At 41.5% G+C, this 24,113-nt stretch overlaps 1 pseudogene; it reads left to right on the top strand.

Moving 5' to 3' along the window:
- Positions 1–13,505: 13,505 nt before the first annotated feature.
- On the top strand, positions 13,506–15,178 carry LOC122436424 (annotated as a pseudogene).
- Positions 15,179–24,113: the final 8,935 nt, after the last annotated feature.

Raw genomic sequence — 24,113 nt, 5'->3', positions numbered from 1 at the left:
ACACACATGAATGTTCATAGCAGTCTTATTTCTAATAGTCAAAAAAGTTGATAAGGACAAGATAGTGGAGGTGGAGGTGTACAGTGCGTACATCTCTGTCCAAGGATTCATCAGGAATACACCTTCAGACACAAGTGCTTGCAGAACCTCAGCTGAAAGCAGAGAAGACTGCCTGAACAGAGGAAATAATACATGGAACCACAAAAAATGAGTAGGATGAAGGAACTAGGGGGAAAACACGATTGTTAGTAGGAATGGACCTGCCCTCAGGGGTTGGGAGACCTGAAGTAGGTGTCCAGTCTCCACATGGGAACAACTGTCTGAATCAGAGGATATACGTTTAAGGCTGAGAGTGAAACAGCTGATCTGTGGCAGCCCAAGTGGAATGAGAATGAGACAGTCCTTTCCACAGCCATTCACACCCCAGAGAGGGACACACGTCCTGTAGAAGGTGCAGCAGGGAGCAGATGGTTCATAGAGATTGTGGAGAAATCCCTGGCCATGGTCTGCTGTCTACTGGCTAGAGACAAATTGATGGAGTATTCAAATGGGGAGATTGTGTGGGAAAAGCTTGTGGAGGTAAGCCAGGCAGCCATGGAAGGAAGGTGACACTGCTGAGTCATGTATAGTGGGTGGAGCCATCACCATAGCCTCTCTCTCCCCATACGCTTGCATCACAGCTGAATAATAGAGAGGCTGGCCCATCAAGCAGTTGAATCACTGAACTACGGAATAAGACTCCACCCAGGGTGCTCCCTCAAGTGCCTGATGCTCCAAACTACATAGTAGGACCCCAGCCTGGGGGGCTGCCCTCTATTTGCCTGACACGTTGAACAACAGAGAAGGACCCCAGACAAGAGAGCTCTTGAAGAGCCTGAATGCATGGAACTATGGTGAAAGACTAGCCAAAGAGGCCTTCAGATTGCCAGCTACAATAGGCTCAAATAAACATTCTGACAGGGGCATAATCCCTGCAGTGGAGGCAGTCCAAGTCCCTGTACACTGCACTGCCAGGGTCCTCACAAGCCAAGCAGCTGTGTCACCTTCATGCATGCTCAACTCTCACTCGAGCAGAGCTGCCACAGGTAAAGACTCTTGCGTCTTTGCTCTCGGGGTCACTTCAGTAGTGTCAGACTCTTTTCTACCCTGTAGACTGTGGCAGGATTCTCTATCAGGGAGGGGTTTCTCCATGCAAGAATACTGGAGCGTATTGGCCAATACTGGTCGTCATACCCTTCTAGAGCACTATATTCCCTGCTGTCCTAATCCCCAAACCCCTGAGTAGCTGGCGCTGCCAGAACCCCTCTGACCCAAACAGCTGCACCACCTCCACACCTGGCCCTCACAGGGGCAAACCCAAGGCCTCCAGGGCAACCTCACTAGCAATCCCGAGTGGACAAATCACATGCAGAGATGGAAATAAAACCACAATTGAAACCCAGCGGCAGTGTAGCTGAGGAAGAAGACCCAGAACCTTCCTACCAGGTGTACAAACTGCAGATTAAGTCCACACTATCAACCAGGAAGACTCTGTGTCTATGGAATATATAAAAGGTCATTGAGAGCGCCTACAAACAAACAAACAACAAACAAAAGGCACTTGTTCTGATACCTGCAGACATTGGAGGCAAGAACACACAGGAATGGTTCCAGATTTGAATGTGAACTACCCCCACAGCAGGTCCAGAGATCAGCACAATGATGAAGGGCATCCTAGGGAGGTGAGGTGGACTGTGAATTCAAGTGAGAGAAAGGACTCTGGCAGCAGTGACTCAAGATGAACATGTATCGTTCTGTTTTGACTTGCTCTGCAGATTTTTTTTTTTTCATTTATTTTTATTAGTTGGAGGCTAATTACTTTACAATATTGACATGGGTTTTGTCATACATTGACATGAATCAGCCATGGATTTACATGTATTCCCCATCCTGATCCCCCCTCCCACCTCCCTCTCTACCCAATCCCTCTGAGTCTTCCCAGTGCACCGGGCCTGAGCACTTGTCTCATGCATCCAACCTAAGCTGCTGATCTGTTTCACTATAGATAATATACATGTTTCAATGCTGTTCTCTCAAAACATCCCACCCTCGCCTTCTCCCACAGAGTCCAAAAGTCTGTTCTGTACATTTGTGTCTCTTTTTCTGTTTTGCATATAGGGTTATTGTTACCGTCTTTCTAAATTCTTTATTTCCTTTCCTATCAATGTTTTGTTAGGTTTATTTTCATTGTTTTATTCCTCAATTGGCCTCATTCTCTAGTTTTGTTTTCCTGTTTGTGCTTTAGTTACTATTCTTTTGGTAGATATAATTTTTGTTTTTCTTTGTTTGACAGGTCGATCTATTTTACCCTATTTTTTTGGACTCTTGATTTTCCTTATGGCTGTATATGTGTATGTGTATATTCAGTCACACTTTTTATTGTTGTCATAAACCTCTGCCTCTACACTGTGCAGTTCTGTGGAGGTTTTTTTGTTTGTTTGTTTTCTTCTTCGTCATCCACCTTTTCCCCTCTTTTTTATAATTTTAATTTAAATTTTTTTGACCTATTACATGTTTCTACATTTATTCCTTTGTTTGCCTTTCCTACCTTTCTTTTCCCCTTGCAGCTAATCTCTAACATATAGAAGTCTTGAATTCCCTCTATTTAAATCTGCATATCTATACTTTCTTTCTCTTCTTTACTTTCCTATCAATATATCTGTTAGTTTTGTTTTCATTGCTTTAATCCCCACTTGACACAATGCTTTCGTTTTGTTTTCGAGTTTGGGCTACAGTTTTGTTCTTAACACGTAAATATAATTTTGGATTTGCTTTATTTGTTGGTTTGATTACTGTATTTTATTTTTACTGGACTCCTTTCACTTTGCTAATGGGTGTACATGTATATGTGTATGTTCCATTATTTTCATTACTACTAGCCTGATTTTGTAACTGCCATTTGGCTGGAGTCCATCTTTGGTTCCTCATTTTTGAATATTTCTCATGGTCTTACTTAATGCCACAACAAACCTCATGTGGAATCTTCATTCCTGACCAGAGGTCAAGCCCTGAGCACTCACTCCAAGATCCAGGACTACAAGAGAACTAATCCTCGGGAATATCAAATAGTGTGGAGGCACACAAAGAACACCACTTGAACACAAGACACAGCATCACCCACCCACGAGTAGCACCTCATGCGGTACACCTGATCCAAAAAAATAAAAAATAAATAAAAATCCAATCATCAGCAGACATGATTGCCACCTTACTCAGCCTTACCCATCAGGGGAAAAACAAACAGGTCATGTAGTCTGGTATTTCCATCTCTTTCAGAATTTTTCACAGCTTATTGTGGTCCACACTGTCAAAGGCTTTGGCATAGTCAGTAAAGCAGAAATAGCTGTTTTTCTGAAGCCCTCTTGCTTTTTTGATATTCCAGCATGTTGGCAATTTGACCTCTGGTTCCTCTGCCTTTCCTAAAACCAGTTTGAACATCTGGAAGTTCACAGTGTATGTACTTTTGAAACCTGGCTTGGAGAATTTTGAGCATCAGTTTGCTAGCGTTTGAGATGAGAGCAACTGTGCAGCAGCTTGAGCATTCTTTGGAATTACCTTTCTTTGGGATTGGAATGCAAACTGACCTTTTCCAGTCCTGTGGCCACTGCTGAGTTTTCCAAATTTGCTGACCTATTGAGTGCAGCATTTTCACAGCATCATCTTTTAGGATTTGAAATAGCTTAACTGGAATTCCCACACTTCCACCAGCTTTGTTCAGAGTGATGATTCTTCCTGAAGCCCACTTGACTTCACAGTCCAGAAGTCTGGCTCTAGGTGAGTGATCACACCATCATGATTATCTGGCTTGTGAAGATCATTTTTGTACAGTTCTTCTTTATATTCTTGCCAACTCTTCTTAATGCATTCTGCTTCTGTTAGGCCCATATGGTTTCTGTCCTTTATTGTGCCCATCCTTGCATAAAATATTCCCTTGGCATCTCTAATTTTCTTGAATAGATCTCTAGTCTTTCCCATTCCATTGTCTTCTTCTATTTCTTTGTATTGATCACTGAGGAAGACTTTCTTATCTCTCCTTACTATTCTTTGGAAGTCTACTTTCAAAATATCTTTCCTTTTCTCCTTTGCTGTTCACTTCTCTTCTTTTCAGAGCTATTTGGAAGGCCTCCTCAGACAGCCATTTTGCTTTTGTGTATTTCTTTTTCTTTGAGATGGTCTTACTCCCTGTCTCCTGTAGAATGTCATGAGCCTCCGTCCATAGTTCATCAGGCACTCTGTGTATCAGTTCTAGCCCCCTAAATCTATCTCTCACTGTCACTGTATAATCATAAGGGATTTAATTAGGTCATTCCTGAATGATCTAGTGGTTTCCCCTGCTTTCTTCAATTTCGGTCTAAATTTCATGATCTGAGCCACAGTCAGCTCTCAGTCTTGTTTTTGCTGACTGTATAGAACTTCTGCATCATTGGCTGCAAAGAACATAATCAATCTGATTTTGGTGTTGGCCATCTGGTGATGTCCATGTGTAGCACCTTGTCTTGTGTTCTTAGAAAAGGGTTTTGGCTATGACCAGTGCGTTCTCTTGGCAAAACTCTATTAACCTTTGCCCTGGTTCATTCTGTTTCTCCACGGCCAAGTTTTCCTGTTACTCTGGGTGTTTCTTTACTTTCTATTTTGCATTTCAGTCCCCTATAATAAATGACATCTTTTGGTGGTATTAGTTGTAGAAGGTCTTGTAGGTCTTCACAGAACAGTTCAACTTCAGCTTCTTCAGCATTACTCTTCAGAGCATAGACTTGGAAGAGATAGCGATATTGACTGGTTTGCCTTGGAAATGAACAGAGATCCTACTGTCATTGTTGAGACTGCATCCAAGTACTGTATTTCGGTCCACTTGTTTAGCCCTAGTTCCCCCTCAGCTGGTGACTGGTTCCTTTTACTTAAGACACACTGCATTTCTAACTGGTGTGGCAGTGGAATAGGTGTTCTCTGCAAAACTTCTTCCTGGATTGTGACTTCCACTCGCCAGGCAGAGATGTTCAGAAAATGCCCCCTGAGCATTGCACTCCAGACAGTGTCCCCTCCACAGGTTGCCCTATGTTCTCTGGAGTGCTGTTCTGTCCCTGAGGATCAGGACTCTGCAAAGCCCTATCGCCCTGGACATTCACCCCTCCTGGAGAGCTGGCATGTATCTTGGGCTTTATCTTCCACTGGGGATGCCATGGGCTCTGGGCTCAGACATGAACGCTCCTGTCGGTGTTCCCTGACAATTCTTGCTTGGGTTCTGAATTGCTACCGCTGACCCCCTGATGCAGATGTCCTCCCCTCTGTATTTCTTTTTTTTTTTTAAATGCACTATTTTATTTATGTATTTGATGCTTTTGAACTGTGCTATTGACGAAGACTTTTAAGAGTCACTTGAACTGCAAGGAGGTCAAACAAGTCCATCCTGAAGGAAATCAACCCTGAATATTCGTTGGAAGCATTGATGCAGAAGCCGAAGCTCCAATAGTTTGGCTACCTGATGGGAAGAGCCAACTCTTTAGGAAAGACCCTGATGCTGAGAAAGATTGAAAGCAGAAGGAGAAGGAGGCAACAGAGGATGCGATCATTGGATGGCATCACTGAAGTAATGGATATGAGTTTGAGCACACTTTGGGAGTTGGTGATGGACAGGGAAGCATAGTGTGATGCAGTCCATGGGGCTGCCACAAGTCAGACATGACTGAGTGACTGAACAATGATTAATGTATTTGTTTTTGGTTTTGCTGGGTCTTCCTTGTTGCACAAGTGCTTTCTCTAGTCACCGTAAGCACAGGCTACCTAGTAGCTGCAGTGGGCTGCCCAGTAGTTATGCTGGGCTTCCCTGATGGCTCAAGCAGTAAAGAATCTGCCTGCAATTCAGGAGACCCGAGTTCCATTCCTGGGTTGGGAAGATCCCCTGGAGGAGGGCATGGCAATCCATTCCAGTATTCTTGCCTGGAGAATCCAATGGACAGAGGAGCCTGCTGGGCTATAATGGGTCCATGGGATCCCAAAGAGTCAGAAATGACTGAGCAACTAACACTGTCAATTCTCATTTGTGGTCCACAGGCTTCTCATTGTGGTAGCTTCTCTTATTGCAGAGCACGGGCTCTAGGTCGCTAGGGTTTCCATACTTTCAGCACATGGGCTCAGTGGTTAAGGCTCCCAGGATCTAGACCATAGGTGCAATAGTTGTGGCTCTGGGACTAATTACTCTGCAGCATGTGGGATCCTCCCAGATCAGGGCTTGAACCTGTCTCCCATGCATTGGCAAGCAATTCCTATCCACTAGACTACCAAGGAAGACCACACACTCTGTTTCTTAAAAGATCTCCTTGAGCAGACGGCTTCTTTCCTGTTTCTCTGTCGACTTCTAGTTGCTAGCTGCAGCCTCTGCTACCTCCAGGTATTTAAGACATCTCATTGGCATGCTCTATTCATCAGCCTGGCTCTGTCCCCTTCTCCGGGCCACATCTGCCTTCCTTGGTCTTGGGGCCACATGTGATGTAGTCCTCACCTTGGCGATGAGTGGAGGGAGGGTGTTAGAGTCTTCAGAACACACCCTTATGTTCTTATGTGCAGGACTAAATAAATACTTACTTGCTCATCTGAATCAGAAATGTATGTGGTGGGTTTGGGGGTTTCTTCTTCGCCTTTTTTTTTTTAACGTAGAGGTGGTTACCACATTTCATTTTTCTCAAGATACATTTTTATCAAGCACAAGGAAAGTAAAGTTCCTCTCTAATTGAAGTTTTATTGGTTGTTTTGAGGATTTGTAGGCAGTTGAGTTTGTACAAACTTCTTAATGAATGTACTAAAGATCTAATAAAGCACCTAGTTTCCTTTCTAAAGAGATATTCCAGTGACTTTTCCAGGATACAATGTGGAACCTACTTTTCCTTAAGGGGATACCAAATATTGATAGGCTGTGCTATCATAGGTCCCATTAACTCATTGCTTAATGTCATAACCACTGCATGCTTGATTTGCACTTTCTCATGACATGTTCAAGGCACATTCTGGAAAGCTGGAATGTCATGATGAGGGACAGGAAAGAGCCATGATCAAGGAATGCTTTTCTTTGGAAAGTGATTCTACTAAAACACCTGGGAGTCAAGGTCATTTTAAATGTCCAAGTCATATTTCATGCACAGTTGTGACTCAAATTGCCATTGAGTATGCTTTGTGTAGTTGGGTTAAAAAATGGCACCCTCACTCATGAAATAGTCAACTGACACTCAGGACATGTGCACTGTGCTACATTGCTTCAGTTGTGTACAACTATGTGTAACCCTGTAGACCATAGCCCACTAGGCTCTTCTGTCCATGGGGTTCTCCAGTCAAGAATACTGGAATGGGTTACTGTGCCCTTTTCCAGGGCACCTTCCCAACTCAGGGATCAAACGCATGTCTCTTATGTCTCCTGCATTGGCAGGCAGGTTCATTACTTCTAGTGCCACCTGGGAAGCCCAGGTCAGCCATAGCAAAGTCATTAACCTCTTCTTTCCCGGTTGTACTGGAAAATAACCAGTGGACAGTTCCATCCCCTTAAGAAAATAAAAAATAAATAAAAAAGAGTACACTTCAAAATTGGAATTACATGGAACTTCCTTTTTAAAGATGTTTCTAGAGATACTGGTGCTTGGAAGAAAAGCCGTGACAAACCTAGACAGTGTACTAAAAAGCACAGATGTCCCTTTGCCCACAAAGGTCCATCTAGTAAAAGCTATGGTTTTTCCTGCAGTCATGTGTGGATGAGAGAGTTGGACCATAAAGAAGGCTGAGCTCCAAAGAATGGATGCATTTGAACTGTGGTGTTGGAGAAGACTCTTGAGAGTCCCTTGGATTTCAAGGAGATCCAACTAGTCCATCCTACAAGAGATCAGTCCTTAATATTCATTGGAAAGATTGATGCTGAGGCTGAAACTTGAATCCTTTGGCCACATGATATGAAGAAGTGACTCATTGGAAAAGACCCTGATGCTGGGAAAGGTTGAAGCCAAGAGGAGAAGGGGGTGACAGAGGATGAGATGGTTGGATGGCTTCACTGACTCAACGGACATGAGTTTGAGCAATCTCCAGGAATTGGTGATGGACAGGGAGGCCTGGCATGCTGCAGTCCTTGGGGTGGCAAAGAGTCAGACACACTGAGAGACTGAACTGAGCTGAGAGCTCCTGGGACGCTTTAATTGCACAGATCAGTGAAAAGATACTCCCAGGGATTGTGCAAGGAGACAGAGACCAATGATGAGAGTACATGCAAGTCTGGACACATTTTGGTGGAAGTTTTTGTTTGTTTGTTTGTTTGTTTGTTTGTTTTGGCAGGCTTCTCTGTTACCAGAGATGTGCTCTCCGATTGCTTTGCAATGCATCCTTTTCCTGGATGACTCAGGTTTCTCTTCAGAAACAAGGGAACTCAGAAGGGTGACCGGGGAGAAGATATCAATGCGCGTCCTGGCTTGCAGAAGCCAGTGCTATCTTATGCTCTTCTCTGGATGGCTTCATTGTCTTAGCTGATAAGTCATGGGTGTGATTCATGGCCTTGGAAATCTGATATCGCACAGAAATATTCCTCCTCCTTCCATTCTGATACCCGGTGGTTTTGATTTTCCACATCAGTCAAAGCTTCACGTCTGAGCTCTACTGCACACCCCTTTCCTGTGGTGGTTCTTGATGTCCATCGAGTATGTCCCTTGATCTGCCTTCCCAGCTGAGTCCTTACTTATATTGGTTTGAGCCGCTGCCAATTTGTGATCTGTTTTGGGTGGGAGAGATGCTTTTTTCCTGTCTACCTAAAGGATGAAGCTGCTAGATGCATCTGCTAACATGGTAAGGGTCACTCCCCTGCTTCCAGGTCGGGCCTTCCGGGACCTCCCACACACCCCCCCACCCCACCGCTGCCTCCAGGGTATCCTTCAGGTTTTTGAAACTCGAGGTCAAATTCCTCATCTTCCTCTTTCTGGACTTATCTTGAACAGCTCCCCTGCCAGGGCGCTGCCTCACTAGGCTGATATTCTTCAGATGGGGCCTGGGTCTGGACCACCTCCCATGGAATGTCCTCCCTGACTTGTGCCGGGCCTTTCAAGTTACTGTCCAGGGAAGGTCTTTCATCTCCAGCCCCGAGCCCTGCCCCCCTCACTCCCACTGCCCTGACTCAGTTCTTTCCCAAGCAGATCCTGACTCCCATGAGAATTGGGGTCCCCTGACCCTGTTGGGTGAACATCTTTCATCATCCGTAACATCCATTGGATGAAATACAAAAGCTTGTTTCCAAAGAGACTTCCAATGACTGGCTTTTCTTTTTTTCTTCTTCTTCCCTCCCTCTTGCTGTTTCCAGAGTGAATGCTTCTATAAGGACAGCAAGAAAGTGCTCATTGTTGGACACTCCTGGGGACCTCAAGAGGAGTTTTGCAAATAGAATTCCAGTGAATAATCCAAACCACAATATTCAACCTGGCGAGTGAGCTTGGGTCTTTCCTTTTGACCAGTGCACATGGAGAGGTATTGTAGGTGGGTGTGGATTCCTTGATACTTGCCTGCTTTCCTTTTTGAACAGGGAGGGTTTTGTTTTGTTTTGTTTTGTTTTTCCTTTCTGAGCTACAGCAAGCAATGCTGAGGACTTTGCCTGAGGAGTGTAGGACAGGATTGCCTCACTTTTAGCTCCAGCAGACAGTGATCTCTGCACCTGGCAATGCCCAGCACTCTCTTGACTGTTAAACAGATGATGGCGATAAAAGGAGTGTACATGTCTCAAATGCATGATGCATTCAAGGCCCAACTTATCACATGTAATGCATGCTACACTACACACAGCTGGCATGCAGAGCCATATTCCTGGGTCTCTAGGACCAGCTTCAGGTCTGTGCCTTACCAGGTTCAAGCCTAATGAAGTCTTCCTCACGGGAGAAGTTTGATGGGGTCAAGAGTACATACATACCAGAGGTCTTTCAACCTGTCTCATTTGCAACTTTCTTCACCATGAGTGAGAAAAATATTGGACAAATATTTTGTTTTGTCAAGAAAGTCAAGAAGAGCAGGGATCCACAGCTACTCTGTCTCCCAAACCTGGAGTCATTTTTGCTAGGAGTGTAGGTGAAGTGTGGTTTGTGTAAGGCAGGTAGGCTGCCTTGGAAGGCCATCTTTGTGGCTGGAGGAGCTGGGAAGTCTTTGCAGATGAAAGGAAGCAACATGATATGATCTGGGCTTCAGGGTAAAGCCAGACCTTTGTTCTTTTTTTTTTTCCTTTCATTTATTTGGCTGAGCTATATCTTTGCTGAAGATCTTCCATCTCCATTGTAGCATTCAGAAACTTTAGCTGTGGCACGTGGGGTCTAGTTCCCTGACCAGGGATTGAATCCTGGGCACCCTGCATTAGGGAGTACAGAGTCTTAGCCACTAGACCTCCAGGCAAGTCCCTTAGTCAGACATTAATGGCAGCACTTTCAGAGAGTCTTGTATGCAAGGGTTTGTGGGGATGAGACAGAAAAGCCCACTAATTCATGTCTGAGTCATTATAGGTGATGCATTGCTGTAGGGAGTGCTACCTTCAGAACCTGTCCTAAGACCCTGCAGGTTCCTCCATCATCGTGGTTTCACCCAAAGGCTATTTTGTGATGCTCAGATGCATCAGCTCTGCGCGTGTCTGCTTGTTGTGACTTTTGGGACACCCACCTCTTCTTTCTCCCCCATGATATTGAAGCTGAAACTCCAATACTTTGGCCACCTGATGTAGAGAGCTGACTAATTTGAAAAGACCCTGATGCGTGGAAAGATTGAGGGCAGCAGGAGAAGGGGACAACAGAGGATGAGATGGTTACCTGGCATCACCAACACAATGGACGTGGGTTTGGGTGCACTCTGGGAATTGGTGACGGACCAGGAGGCCTGGTGTGCTGCGGTTCATGGGGTCACAAACTGTCGGACATGACTGAGCAATTGAACTGAACTTGCTCCTTTATCCTCTTTTTCCAGGACAACATCTTCTGCTGTTTATGAGTCTGTTTTCTCTGTGGACAGCCTCCATCACCGCCTTTCCAGTCTTTAAGTTCTTTCCCCTGCTGTTCACTCCATTTTGTCACCAGGACTCCCACCTCCCACCCACCCCAGCTAACTGCCCAAAAATCCTCCGATTGGAAACAGCCCCTGGGCCTCCTAGCTGGGGCGTGTCAAAATCTAAACTCTCCATCCTGTATCTTTCACTTTGGCTGTTTCTGAGTGAGTGTCTAATCTTGGCCAGGTGGAAGCTTATTAATGTTTGGATCTGTCATTATGTCAGGATGAAAATTGTTTAGAATTTCAAACTGGTTGTTAGACAAATGAATTGCTTCATAGTTCTGTTAGGAGTAGTCATATTGTTTATGGTGTCAACTTACAATAAATAATTGGCTCTGTTACCCTAAGTTCTTGGGAGTTGTTCTTGGGTCCAGGAGGAAAAACAAGTCCAGGTACCATGTGGTTTCATCCTTGAGCCTGTCAGGGGCTTCATTTCCAACTCTGTAATTCCAGAGGAGGAATGTTTCCTTGCTGTAGTGAGGTTTGGAATTGATTTTCAGGTCAACTATGGTATATAGTGAGAGCTCAGTGAACTTCCAAAACTGTATCCTGGTATGCACATAAACATTCATCTGTTTTTTGCTAATTTTCCTAGCAGTTTGTAAAGAGAATGGCCTTTTGGTATGGAACAGGTGTTGGCAGTTTTGTTGTTGTTGTTGTTGTTGTTGTTATGTGTGTGTGTGTGTGTGTGTGTGTGTTTTAGTAGCAAGCCAAGTAGTCAAAATTTTTGGCTTTATGGGCCCCAAACTATTCCATTCTCTCTGGTAGCAGTGTATAAACAAATGGCTGTGATTGCATTCCAGTAAAATTTTATTTAAACCCCCCCAACCCCCCCAAAAAAAAGACAGCTGGCTGGATTTTTTGCAAGGGGGAGGGTGGTACACACCATCTAGCATGTGGGATCGTCCCTGGCCAGGGATGAGACCCAGGGCCCCTACATTAGGAGCATGAAGTCCTAATCACTGGACTGCCATGGAAGTCCTAGCTGGCTGGATTTGATTCATGGGTCATAGGACTTCCCTGGTAGTTCAACTGGTAAAGACTCCTCCTGCAGTGCAGGAGACCCTGGCTCAATTCCTGGGTCGGGAAGATCTGCTGGAAAAGGTATAGACTACCCACTCCAGTATTTTGGGTGTTCCCTGTAGGCTCAGGGTGTAAAGAAACTGCTTGCAGTGCAGGTTCAATCCCTGGGTTTGGAAGATCCCCTGGAGGGAGGAAATGGCTATTCACTCCAGTATTTTTGCCTGGAGAACTCCATGGGCAGAAGAACCTGGCAGACTGCAGTCCATGGTGTCACAAAGAGTCAGAGACGACTGAGAGACTAAGCACAACACACAGTTTGCAGGGCACTGGTTCGGAAAGTAGGTTGGTTAATTGATGCCTTACTCGATGTTTAGCTGGATTATTACTATATAAGAAAAGCTGGGTTAAATAATTACAGATTGAAAATTCTCAGCATAAAGTCATAAAATCCTTTTTAGGAGTCTGTCAATATACACTGGTATACATAATGTGTATAACTCTGAGTAGGGAATATTTTACATTCATGGGTTCAATCCCCTAGTCAGGGAACTAGATCCCACTTTGCAAAGCTAAGACCCGATGCTATGATGAAGACTAAAGATGGCACATGATGCAACTGAGACCCAACACAGTGAACTATATATATATATATATATATGTATGTATGTTTGTATGTATATGTATATTTCTTAAATTTAAGTGCATATACTACAGAGTAGTTGGAACCAGACAGTTGATTATGTTGACTCCCAATATCCTCAGTAGCAGGCCATTAGTAGAATGTCCCAAAACTGATGACACAGGCCATGGCCCAAACTCAATATGTCATTAAAATACTTCCCCTGAAATCATTTGGGGAGTGTGGATCTTTGAAGCATCAGCTGCTAGGACACCTTGCTTGGTCCTGCAATAAACACGTGCTTTCACTGAAACCCACAGTCAGTTGATTGATTTTATCACACAGAAGCCAGTAGACCCAAGTTTGGTTGGGTAACAGTACTGAATATTAAAAATGTTTATAGAAGGGTGATAAATCACTTTTATTTCAGAAACCAAGTAGATTTCTTGATGTTACTTTTCTGTGTAAAAATTCTTTAGGAATGAGATTTTGCAGACTTCATGGTTTGGTTACTATTTATGTAAGCAGCCTGTATTTTAACATGATGCTGAAGTAAACACTGGTTGAATGCTACCCAACAATTGCTAGGAGACTAGTGACTTTGTGATGTCACAGCTACTGTTCAATTGCTAGAAGACCAGTAATTTTGTGATGTCACAGCTTTTTGACTTTCAGAACCACTGTGATGATCTAGAGAATTTATCTCTGTAGGCCAGCCAAGCAGTGTTTGAAGTTGCAATGTGTAAAACCAGAAAAATGAGAAAAATATCTGAAGAAAGATTGCTCTGAGATGGCACATATTTCTTCAGAAATTCAAGATGTGTCTCCTAAAGATGAATCAACTGATTCAGAAACCTCCATTAGATCTTCTTTTTATGATTATACACTTACTGGGGACAAGGTGTTGAGATCTATGATTGAAGAATATGCTTTTCAGGCTTTGTATGAGGAAGTTGTGATAAAAGGGCCAAGTTACACATTTTCTGTCTCAGAAACAGATGAGTTGAATGCTTTTCTTTCACTCACATTTCCTCAAAAACTCTGGACAATAGTTGAATGTGATCAGTTTAAATCTATTTGGTGGGATGAGAGTGGCACCTGTATAGTGATCAATGAAGAACTCTTCAAGAAAGAAGTCTTGGAAAGAAAGGCACCTTTCAGAGTATCTGAAACAAATAGTATGAAAAGTTTAGTTCAGCAGTTTAACCTTTATGGGTTTAGTAAAAAGCGACAAACATTTCAAAGATCTGCTTCACTACCTGACTTTCTGGAAGAAGAAAACAACATCTCTGTTTTGAGCAAGGTATTCAAAAATTTTCACTTCTTGGCAATATGTAAGATTAAACCTGTGACTTAAAAATCATGTTCATATATGTAGCTAAAAGGGAAGTTAAAATTGTGAGAGCAAACTGTTGAAAAATCTAATTTTCTGAAGTTGAGAACAGCTGGAGGTTAAAATATTTGATATTTAACAAAACTTCCTAGCAACTTGAAACTGGATACAAGTCCTGAAGTTACTTAAAGTGGTATTCACTGCATATATACAAAGCATTTTTAGTTGAAGGGCGTAATTGTTTCTAACATGTAAACTGTTAAAACTACTAATGACCATGTTTTATTTGATGCTATTTAATTGGTATCATTAAAGGTATACATTTTTATAGTTTAAATTTGTCAGTTTTACCTTGGTTTATAAAGAAACAAAATAATTTTATACTTTTATTTTAGTTGTAGATCTACTATAATCCAAATTTCAAAAGAAGCTATCCCCAAATTTTAGTAAGAACGAAAAGAAGAGTTGGGATTAACAATGTGCCTCCAATTTCTTCATTAGTTCAAGATTACAAGAAGAAACATGTTAAAGCAAGCGTCAACATAGATAATCGTAAATCTGATTTTCTTCATGAAACTAGTGGAGAGAGTATATTTTCAGCCTCCACAAGCTTAAGTGTGCCTTTCATACAAAAGCCTTATACCAGCCAGAGAGTCCCTAATACAAGTGCCCTATCTCCATGTGACTTACCTTTCCCATCATCAATATCAGTTAGAAAAACAGATCAGATTGTGTGAGATCAACCTGCTATTTTAAATCAGTTGAGCATTTTTAATTGGCACTCACATAGCAGCTACACTCAAGTAAATGGCCACGTTGAGGACATTGCTACTACAACTACATCTACTTCTCAGAACTCCATCATATCTCCATTACAGAGCAGCTATTCTGGACTGATGGTGGAGCCTTCTAAATATCCCGTTAGGTATAGCAATATGTCAGCCCATGGCAGTCCTTTTCCTAATCTGCAACAGAAAGGTAACTCATGGTCCTCAGTGCCAACAACCGCTTATACATCTGCCTCATCTCTTTCAAGTCAAGTCATCAACAGTCATCATTATATGAAAACCATGCTAATTCAAACTGACCTATCAAATAAGTGTCAGATTATGGAGCCTAATGAAGATTAAAATTTATGTTGGGAGATGTCAGCAAATACATATAATTCTTGTAATTGAACAATAAATTTACATGTTCATCTTTATAGTTTCATTTTCTATTTTCAAACAATGAAAAGTAAAATGAGGTTTTAGATCAATGTCTGGCTACTTCACTACACTGTTTTATAAACTCTTCTGTTCAGGAAAACATTTGTTATGTGTCCTGGGTAAATGTTACCTGATCTAATGATTGTAAGCAAGAAAATGAGAACAAAGGGAAAAGAGGTAATGGGTGTAAAGTGATCTCTGAAATCATCCCTGCTGAAATGAATAGGTGTCTTAATTAGGATGGTATGGGTGAAAGAAGAGATACAAATGAAACAAAAACAAATGCAAATACACAGTATGTACCTTGGTGCATTCACACTTACATTATATTGTATAAGGTATTGATAGAGTTCTAAGAGATTAGACAGCAGATTGTCTTCATTATGGAAATTCATTTTGTACTTGAAAATATAGATATTGTAGCATGTCCAATATCACAATCACCATTATACCATCACTGTGATACCAAAGATAACATGACATAATCACTGACTTGCCCATGGACAGCTCAAGATGTGTATTTTACCAGTGGTAATGACCACTATAGGGGTCACTTTTGCTCTGCTGTCCTTAAGGCATGCCTTTATTTCCTGACACCAAGATTCCACCCTATATTTCCTAATGCATGTTTGGATGTTGCTTATCTGTTCCCACAGAGGCAGAATAAATTCTTGGTGGTGACTGCAGCACATCAGCATGGTTAACAATTTTTTTGAAGACATGATATCTGTTTTCCATAGTAATTTCATTATCGTTCTCTTATACTGTGCTTCTGGAGCTACAATCACACAAACTACTTTCAGTCATGCTAAGCCCGTTCTCACAGTTCAGTTCAGTTCAGTTCAATCGCTCAGTCATGTCTGACTCTTTGTGACCCCATGAATCGCAGCACGCCAGGCCTCCCTGTCCATCACCAACTCCCAGAGTTTACTCATACTCATGCCCATCGAGTCGGTGATGCCATCCAGCCATCTCATCCTCTGTCGTCCCCTTCTCCTCCTGCCCCCAACCATCTCCAACGAGTTGGAACACCCAGAACTCTCAAGAGTCTTCTCCAACACCATAATTCAAAAGCATCAATTTTTCAGTGTGCAGCTTTCTTCACAGTCCAACTCTCACATGCATACATGACCACTGGAAGAACCATAGTCTTGGCTAGACAGACCTTTGTTGGCAAAGTAATGTCTCTGCTTTTTAATATGCTGTCTAGGTTGGTCATCATTTTCCTTCCAAGGAGTAAGTGTTTTTTAATTTCATGGCTGAAGTCACCATCTGTAGTGATTTTGGAGCCCAAAAAAATAGTCTGACACTGTTTCCACTGTCTCCCCATCTATTCCCATGAGGTGATGGGACCAAATGCCATGATCTTAGTTTTCTGAGTGTTAAGCTTTAAGCCAGCTTGTTCACTCTCCTCTTTCACTTTCATCAAGAGGCTTTTTAGTTCCTCTTCACTCTCTGCCATAGGGTGGTGTCATCTGCATATCTGAGATTATTGATATTTCTCCTGGCAATCTTGATTCCAACTTGTGCTTCTTCCAGTCCAGCATTTCTCATGATGTATTCTGCATATAAGTTAAATAAGCAGGGTGACAATATACAGCCTTGATGTACTCCTTTTCCTATTTGGAACCAGTCTGTTGTTCCATGTCCAGTTCTAACTGTTGCTTCCCGACCTGCATATAGATTTCTCAAGAGGAAGGTCAGGTGATCTGGTATTCCCATCGCTTTCAGAATTTTCCACAGTTTATTGTGATCCACACAGTCGAAGGCTTTGGCGTAGTCAATAAAACAGAAATAGATGTTTTTTCTTGAACTCTCTTGCTTTTTCTATGATCAAGCAGATATTGTCAATTTGATCTCTGGTTCCTCTGCCTTTTCTAAAATCAGTTTGAACATCTGGAAATTCTCAGTTCACATATTTCTGAAGCCTGGCTTGGAGAATGTTGAACATTACTTTACTAGCATGTGAGATGAGTGTAATTGTGCGGTAGTTTGAGCATTCTTTGGGATTGCCTCAACTTTGCCTAAACTCTTTCTTGGGGTTGGAAGGAACTTCTCTTTGTCTTCCTACCAAGGTGAGCACAGATATCAGATCTTTCATATGTTTTTGGTCTACCCTCTTTTCCTTATGTATCTTTCACATTAGCTAAAAGTTAAAGCCTGCAAATGACACATTTTAAGTACTTAGTGAATTATCAATAAAGAAATGTAATAACCAATCAAATGCTATATGCATTACTCAACAACATCCTATAACCTGCACTATTACCATAATTGACCTTTACTATTTACTGAGAAATTTTTCCAAGTTGATAAATATTTATTATATTTACATGAATGTCAAATGTGGGAATTCAAATTATAAAATGATTGCTGCTCTCATGAAGTTTACAGTCTATAAGAACTCATTCTAAGCATGTTGTTTCAGGCCCCAGTTCCCTAAAATTCATTAGTAGTTATAGAGATATGTGTGGGAAAAGAGAAAAAGGAATCATTCATTTTAATCACCTAGAAAAGTCATGGAGTAAGCAGGGATCAAAATCAATGGCTGATCATGAATACATTTTACAACAAAATACTCTGAGCAGAGTGTCTGCTTGTTGGACTATCCAGATTCTCATTAATATTACTTAGAAAACTTGGCAATCTCAGATTTGAGGCCATTCCTTTAGATAGTGGTGGCAACATCAAGCCATATCCCTGTTTTTGTATGGTAACTCACATAGGACAACCCCAAGTTAAGTTCACTATTCTCATTCTTGCAACTAATGGACAATGAAATCTGCGGAATATTTGTGTAGATAAGGGAGTGGTCCACCAAACACACTTTTTATTTCACTGAAAATATCATTAAATGTAGGTGAGAATACTATGCTTTAGAGGTAAGCATTTTGCAGCAACTTTAAGAGTTGAAATTGGCGCCCTTTGCTATCATTTCAAGCCCCAAATCCAATGGTCTTGTTTTAGATTTCAGGTGTCTTTCTCTGTAGTCAAATTTGCATGCTTTGAGCAATATCACCTTAAAGGTGATTCCATCTTCTCTTTCAAGCCCATGTACTGATTATTCCTTCTCAGTCCCTTTTACCTTATTTTCATGTTCTGCTTTGAGTGGCAGGTCCTTCTCAAAAAGAACAGCATTAATCCACTTAGTCCTCTGTGATAACTTGGATAAGGCATGGGTAAGGACATGTTGAAAAGCTACTGTTTTGGTCCCCTCCTGAAAGCATATTATTAACCTGCACTTCAATTGTCCTACCAAGGGAAGCCTGGTTACATGATATATTACATTGGTGGTCAATTCCCATATGGCTTTAACATATCAGTATCTTTAATTCTCAAAAGTTTACAGAGAAAATAGCTCAATCCATTAGGGAAACATTGTACATGAATTCAATTTTCTTTCCTTTATGTGTTTATTTTATAATTGGTGCCTAATATAGTAAAAGAAAACAAAAATTTAAGTGAGGTAAATACAGAAGATTTGGGGAAAAGTAGAAAAATTGATGGGAGAAGTTCAGACGATGAAATTGGATGCTTAAAATATAACAAGCAAATGTGTAACTGCAGGGCCTAAAGAGGTCAATATGACTTCAATATTGTTACCCTACAACATTATTTTCATTTTAGCAAATCACAGAATACTCTCACATGCAAAGTATTCTAAGATCCCATGGGATGCAGAGCAAAGGTATATCTCTCAAAACATTCTGATTTAAAATGTCACTAGAGTGAAATCATTCAACTACAAAATAACTTCCAACATTAAGCCTAGAAACAAGTAACAGGGAAACTCTGTGCAGTTCATAGGTTTCCTTCAGTGAGTCCCTGGGTTTTCTTTTCCTTTCATAATTGTGTTTAGAGCATATAATATTGTGATTGTGATTGTGATTGTGCGTGTGTGTGTGCACCAGATTAAGAATGTGTTTGTGAGTATATGTCTGGGTCATCTTTTGGAATTTTATGTTAGAGATTTTGGCTGATGAAATGGCTAATTCAAAAACATAAAGAGGCACAAATTAAAATGCCCATTCAAAAGTCTGCTTTCACCTTTCAAAGGGCAAGACAAATGGGTGAGTTGCAAAGGTTGAAAACATTTCAATAATCACCAAGCTACTCCACCCAAACATTATTAAAAACTATGGTACTCTCCCAATCAGCCCAGCAAAAGTTGAGTGGGACCTTAGATGTCTATTATGTCTGGCAATAACAAAACACCCACATGCTAATATGGCAGTACCAGAGAAGGCTAAGTAGATACCTGGAGTTTCAGCCAGGCTGTCTTGTAATAGGATTCTACCTTCCTATATGAGGCTGTACACTCACCAGTAATGAAGAATACTTTTGTGAATCAAAGAAACTAAGGATGAAATCTGGAATTCTGTTCCCACAAGGTAGAAGTTGCCTTCCCCCTTCCCAAGTGTATCAGAAAGACAGTTAAAATAGAAAGAAGTTATAACATGGCCCACATACTTCTTACATAATACCTTAAATGTCCAAGCCACACCACACTGCTAAGATGATGACTATACAGGACTTCTGGCTTCAACTATGTGTGGAAATCATCATAAAAGAATTTTATGAATATTTGAGATGCTCTGATAGTGCAAATCTATAAAGCCAAAATTCTTGAGATCTGCTTCAAACAAGGAAACTGTATATTCCCTGTTTTCAGTTTTATGGGGCTTTCACATGCATTCACACTCTTTCACAATCCTCAAACTTCATCTGAAGACAAAAAAAGTGACATTAAGAGAAGAGGAATGATCTGTTCACAGAGAAGGCAAGTGGCAAAGTCAAAATGGATCCAGTCTCCTACCTACATTCATCCGTAGTAATGTAGCCCCTTGTAAGCATTCCTAAGGGCAACCAGGATAAACAAGTCAAAGATGCTTCTCCCAGGATTACAGAGTTTGATTGAGAAGCCATAAATTTGTTTAACTCTCACCCCATCCTTAAGGTCACATACCATGCCTGTTAACACATCAGAGGATGAGCAGCTCTAGCAGATATTTAGAGACGATGCCTGCCTCTGCCTAAGACCAAGGTTGTAGATCCAAGTGGCAGGTGGGATAAGGTTTCCATCTCAGGATATCACATGACTCCGCAGGAGTTCTCCTTCTTTGGAAATCTCTCAAAAGACATTGTAAGAGGTACAATTTGAGGAAGGAAAAGAAGGAAACTGGCAAGAGCTGTGTTCTTTCTAATTGTCCTGAATCTCACTTATCATCCCTGGTACACTGACAGAGTTACCATGCTATCTGAACCATCTTCCAAGCATTGCCAACACCAATTGTTTGATGTTGTTCAGTCACTCAGTCTTCTCTGACTCTTTGTGACTCCATGTACAGCAAGAACCCTGGGCTCTCCCACCCTTCAGATCTCCCAGAGTTTTCTCAAACTCATGACCTTTGAGTCAGTGATGCTTTGCAGCCATCTCACCCTCTGTTGTTCCCTTCTTTTCCTGCCCCCAATATTTCCCAGCATCAATTTCTTTCCAGTGATTTTGCTCTTGGCCTCAGGTGGCCGATATATTGGCTCTTCATGTTCAGCATCAGTGCTTCTGAGAATAGTCAGAGATGATTTCCTTCCAGCTTTACTAGTTTGAACTCCACGCTTACCACAGAACTGTCATGTCTTCTCCAGCGTGACTGTTGCAAAGCATCAGTATTTTGGCACTCAGTTCTTGTGGTCCTGCTCCCTTCACCATAGGTTACTCCTGAAAATCAACTTTGACTGCTCAGATCTTTTTCAGTAATCTCTCAGCTTTTTTATATGGTCTCTCTAGATTGGTCATAGCTTTTCATCCAAGGGGAAAGTGCCTTTTAGTTTCATGGCTGCAGTCACTTCCCACAGTGATACTGGAGATCAAGAAAGTGAAACCTGTCACTGATTCAATTGTATCCCATTGATATATCTCAAAATAATTGGACCAAATTCCATGATCTTATTTTTGCGTTTGTTTGTTTTTATATTGAGTTTTAATCCAGCTTTTCCACTCTCCACTTTACACTTCATCAGAAGGCTCTTTAGTTCCTAGTTTTTTTCAGCCATTTGTGTGTTGTCATCTTATAACTAAGGTTATTAATACTTCTCACAGTAATTTTGTTTCCAATTTCAGATTCTTAAAGCAAGTGAATTTCCATGGTATACTCTGCACAGAAGTCAAATATGCTGGGTGACAATATATAGCCTTGATGTATTTCCTTCCCAGTTTTGTACCAGTTCATTTTTCCTTGTCCAATTCCAACTGTTGTGTCTTGACCTGCATGCACATTTCCCAGGAAACAGGTATGGTTGTCTGGTATTCTTCTCTCTTTAAGAATTTCCCACAATTCGTGTGACTGACACAGATTAAGGGCTTCCCTGGTGGCTCAGATGGTAAATCATCTGCAGACCCAGTTTTGATCCCTGTGTCTAGAAGATCCCCTGGAGAAGCAAATGGTAGGCTACAGTCCACGGGATCACAAAGAGTCAGATATGACTCATTTTCACATGCAATCTAAGCCATTAACAGAGACAATAAAGCAGATGTCGATGACTTCATGAAATCCCCTTGCTTTTTCTATGATCCAAACTCCAATTAAGTTTTACCTATTAGATTAAATGATTAACTACACCTACCTGTTTTGTGTGTGTGTGTGTGTGTGTGTGTGTGTGTGTGTGTGATTTTTTTCTTTTTTCTTTTTTTTCTTTTTCTTTTTTTTCTCTCTCTCTCTCTTTTTTCAAGCTATCATCTACAAACTGTACATTCCTGGGCACTTTCCATCTTCTTATACAAGAATTAAATTATTCCCATGCCAGTCTCTAACCTTTGACACTCACTTAAAGCAGTTAAGTTTCCAGAGCAGAAATAATGAATGTGTGCTCTGGGAAAATGTCAGGACAGTTTGACAAATACTTAGATATTTTCAGGAACTGACTTTTTGAACCCAATTCCTGTATCATCTCTTATATGGAAAAGAACTATGTTTCCTCAAGCTGATGACAATTCCTCACTTGCAGAAGTTTCAGGAAAAATAAATGTGCTTATTTGCATGTCCAAAGTCAATGATACTTCATTTGCTATTATTTTCTCCCATTCTGAGGCAACCTAGATGCCCATCAGCAGACTAATGGGTAAGAAATCTGTGGTAGATATATACAATGGAATATTACTCAACCCTTAAGATGAATACATTTGAATCAGTTCTAATGAGATGAATGAAACTGGAGCCCATTACACAGAGTGAAGTAAGCCAGAAAGATAAACACCAATACAGTATACTAACGCATATATATGGAATTTAGAAAGATGATAACAATAACCCTATATGTAAGACAGAAAAAGAGACACAGATGTATAGAACAGACTTTTGGACTCTATGGGAGAAGGCGAGGGTGGGATGTTTTGAGTGAACAGCATTGAAACATGTGTATTATCAAGTGTGAAACAGATCACCAGTCCAGGTTGGAGGCATGAGACAAGTGCTTGGGGCTGGTGCACTGGGATGATCCAGAGGGATGGGATGGGGAGGGAGGTGGGAGGGGGGGTTGAGGATGGGGAACAAATGCAAACCCATGGCTGATTCATGTCAATGTATGGCAAAAACCGCTACAATATTGAAAAGTAATTAGCCTCCAACTAATAAAAATAAATTAAAAACAACAGCAAAGTCAATGATGTATTAATTATATGTGTATGTATGTAACCTCCTATCAAACAGATTAATTCATGTCAACTAAAATTTGTCATCTCACTGGCATGCATAAAGGAATTACAAAGCTTTCCTAGGAAAAAAATCATATATTCCAATTTGGCAGAAAATAAGAGGACATTGAGTGCAACTCTCTCCATGGAGGTATCACAAACAATCCTTCTATAAAGCAATAGTTCCTCCAGAGCATCAAGGTACATTAGCAGAAGACCTTGCTCAACAGTGAGAACTATATGGAAACTAGACATAACTGGGAATAATTGAGGGAGGATAGAAGAAAGAGGATGAGAGGAGAAGAACCACGCTTGCGTCTTGAGGTGGGAGATGGAGAAACAGGGAATAGCTTGAGGATTCAGGCAAGTGACCTCACTAAACTTAAATTACTTTTGACTGAAAGGACACAAGGTGAATATGCTGATGAAATAGTTTTTCTAGAGTGAGAATCAAACAGAGAATGTGTGATGTGGTCCTGTATGCCCTAAACTGCAGTGCAGGTCAACTAGTGTGCATACAGCCTGAAAGATGAAGCATGGACTTAGAAAGCCAACCTGGGAGGGAACTGCTTTTGGCTATGTGGAGGTGGAATGATGGATCTGGGATGACAAAGTGTGTAGAAAGGAATGCCTTTTGACAAATCCTAAACTGACAATGAAGCAGGACCTTAGGGCTCAGTCACACAGAGGACGTGGTGACAGAATTGAATTCCCCACTCTTGCCACATGCTAAGACCTACTATCAGGCAATAGAAAAAGACTAGCCAGAACTACTACTCATGCTTCTGCCACCACAGGCTAGAAAATGATCCCATTAGGACCATAACTTTTCTGCCTGTTGTTGCTGACTCCTCTGCAAAACTGACACCACCAGTGTTTCTACAGTGTAAGCAGCTGCACCGCTTCCTCCTGTGATCACCAAGGCAGGCCCAGGTGCTCCACAAGGGTCCTGGTGACAACATGGAGAGCTTGTTATAAAACCCCATCTGAGACCCAGGATCAGGTGCTTATTTGGTGTTTTAAGATTGTTTAAATCACGTATGTATTTATTGTATACTTTGTTTTCCCGCTTTCTGCGCCTTTTGTTGATGTTGTTTCTTGTCATTTTTGTTTTAATAGGTACACATTTCTATACTAACTGTGATTTTCTCTTGTTCTGTGGGACAACTC

This window comes from Cervus canadensis, chromosome Y (assembly GCF_019320065.1).
Source record: "Cervus canadensis isolate Bull #8, Minnesota chromosome Y, ASM1932006v1, whole genome shotgun sequence".
Lineage (NCBI taxonomy): Eukaryota > Metazoa > Chordata > Mammalia > Artiodactyla > Cervidae > Cervus > Cervus canadensis.
The sequence above is the reverse complement of the archived record's forward strand: the minus strand, read 5'-3'. Positions and strand labels throughout refer to the sequence as shown.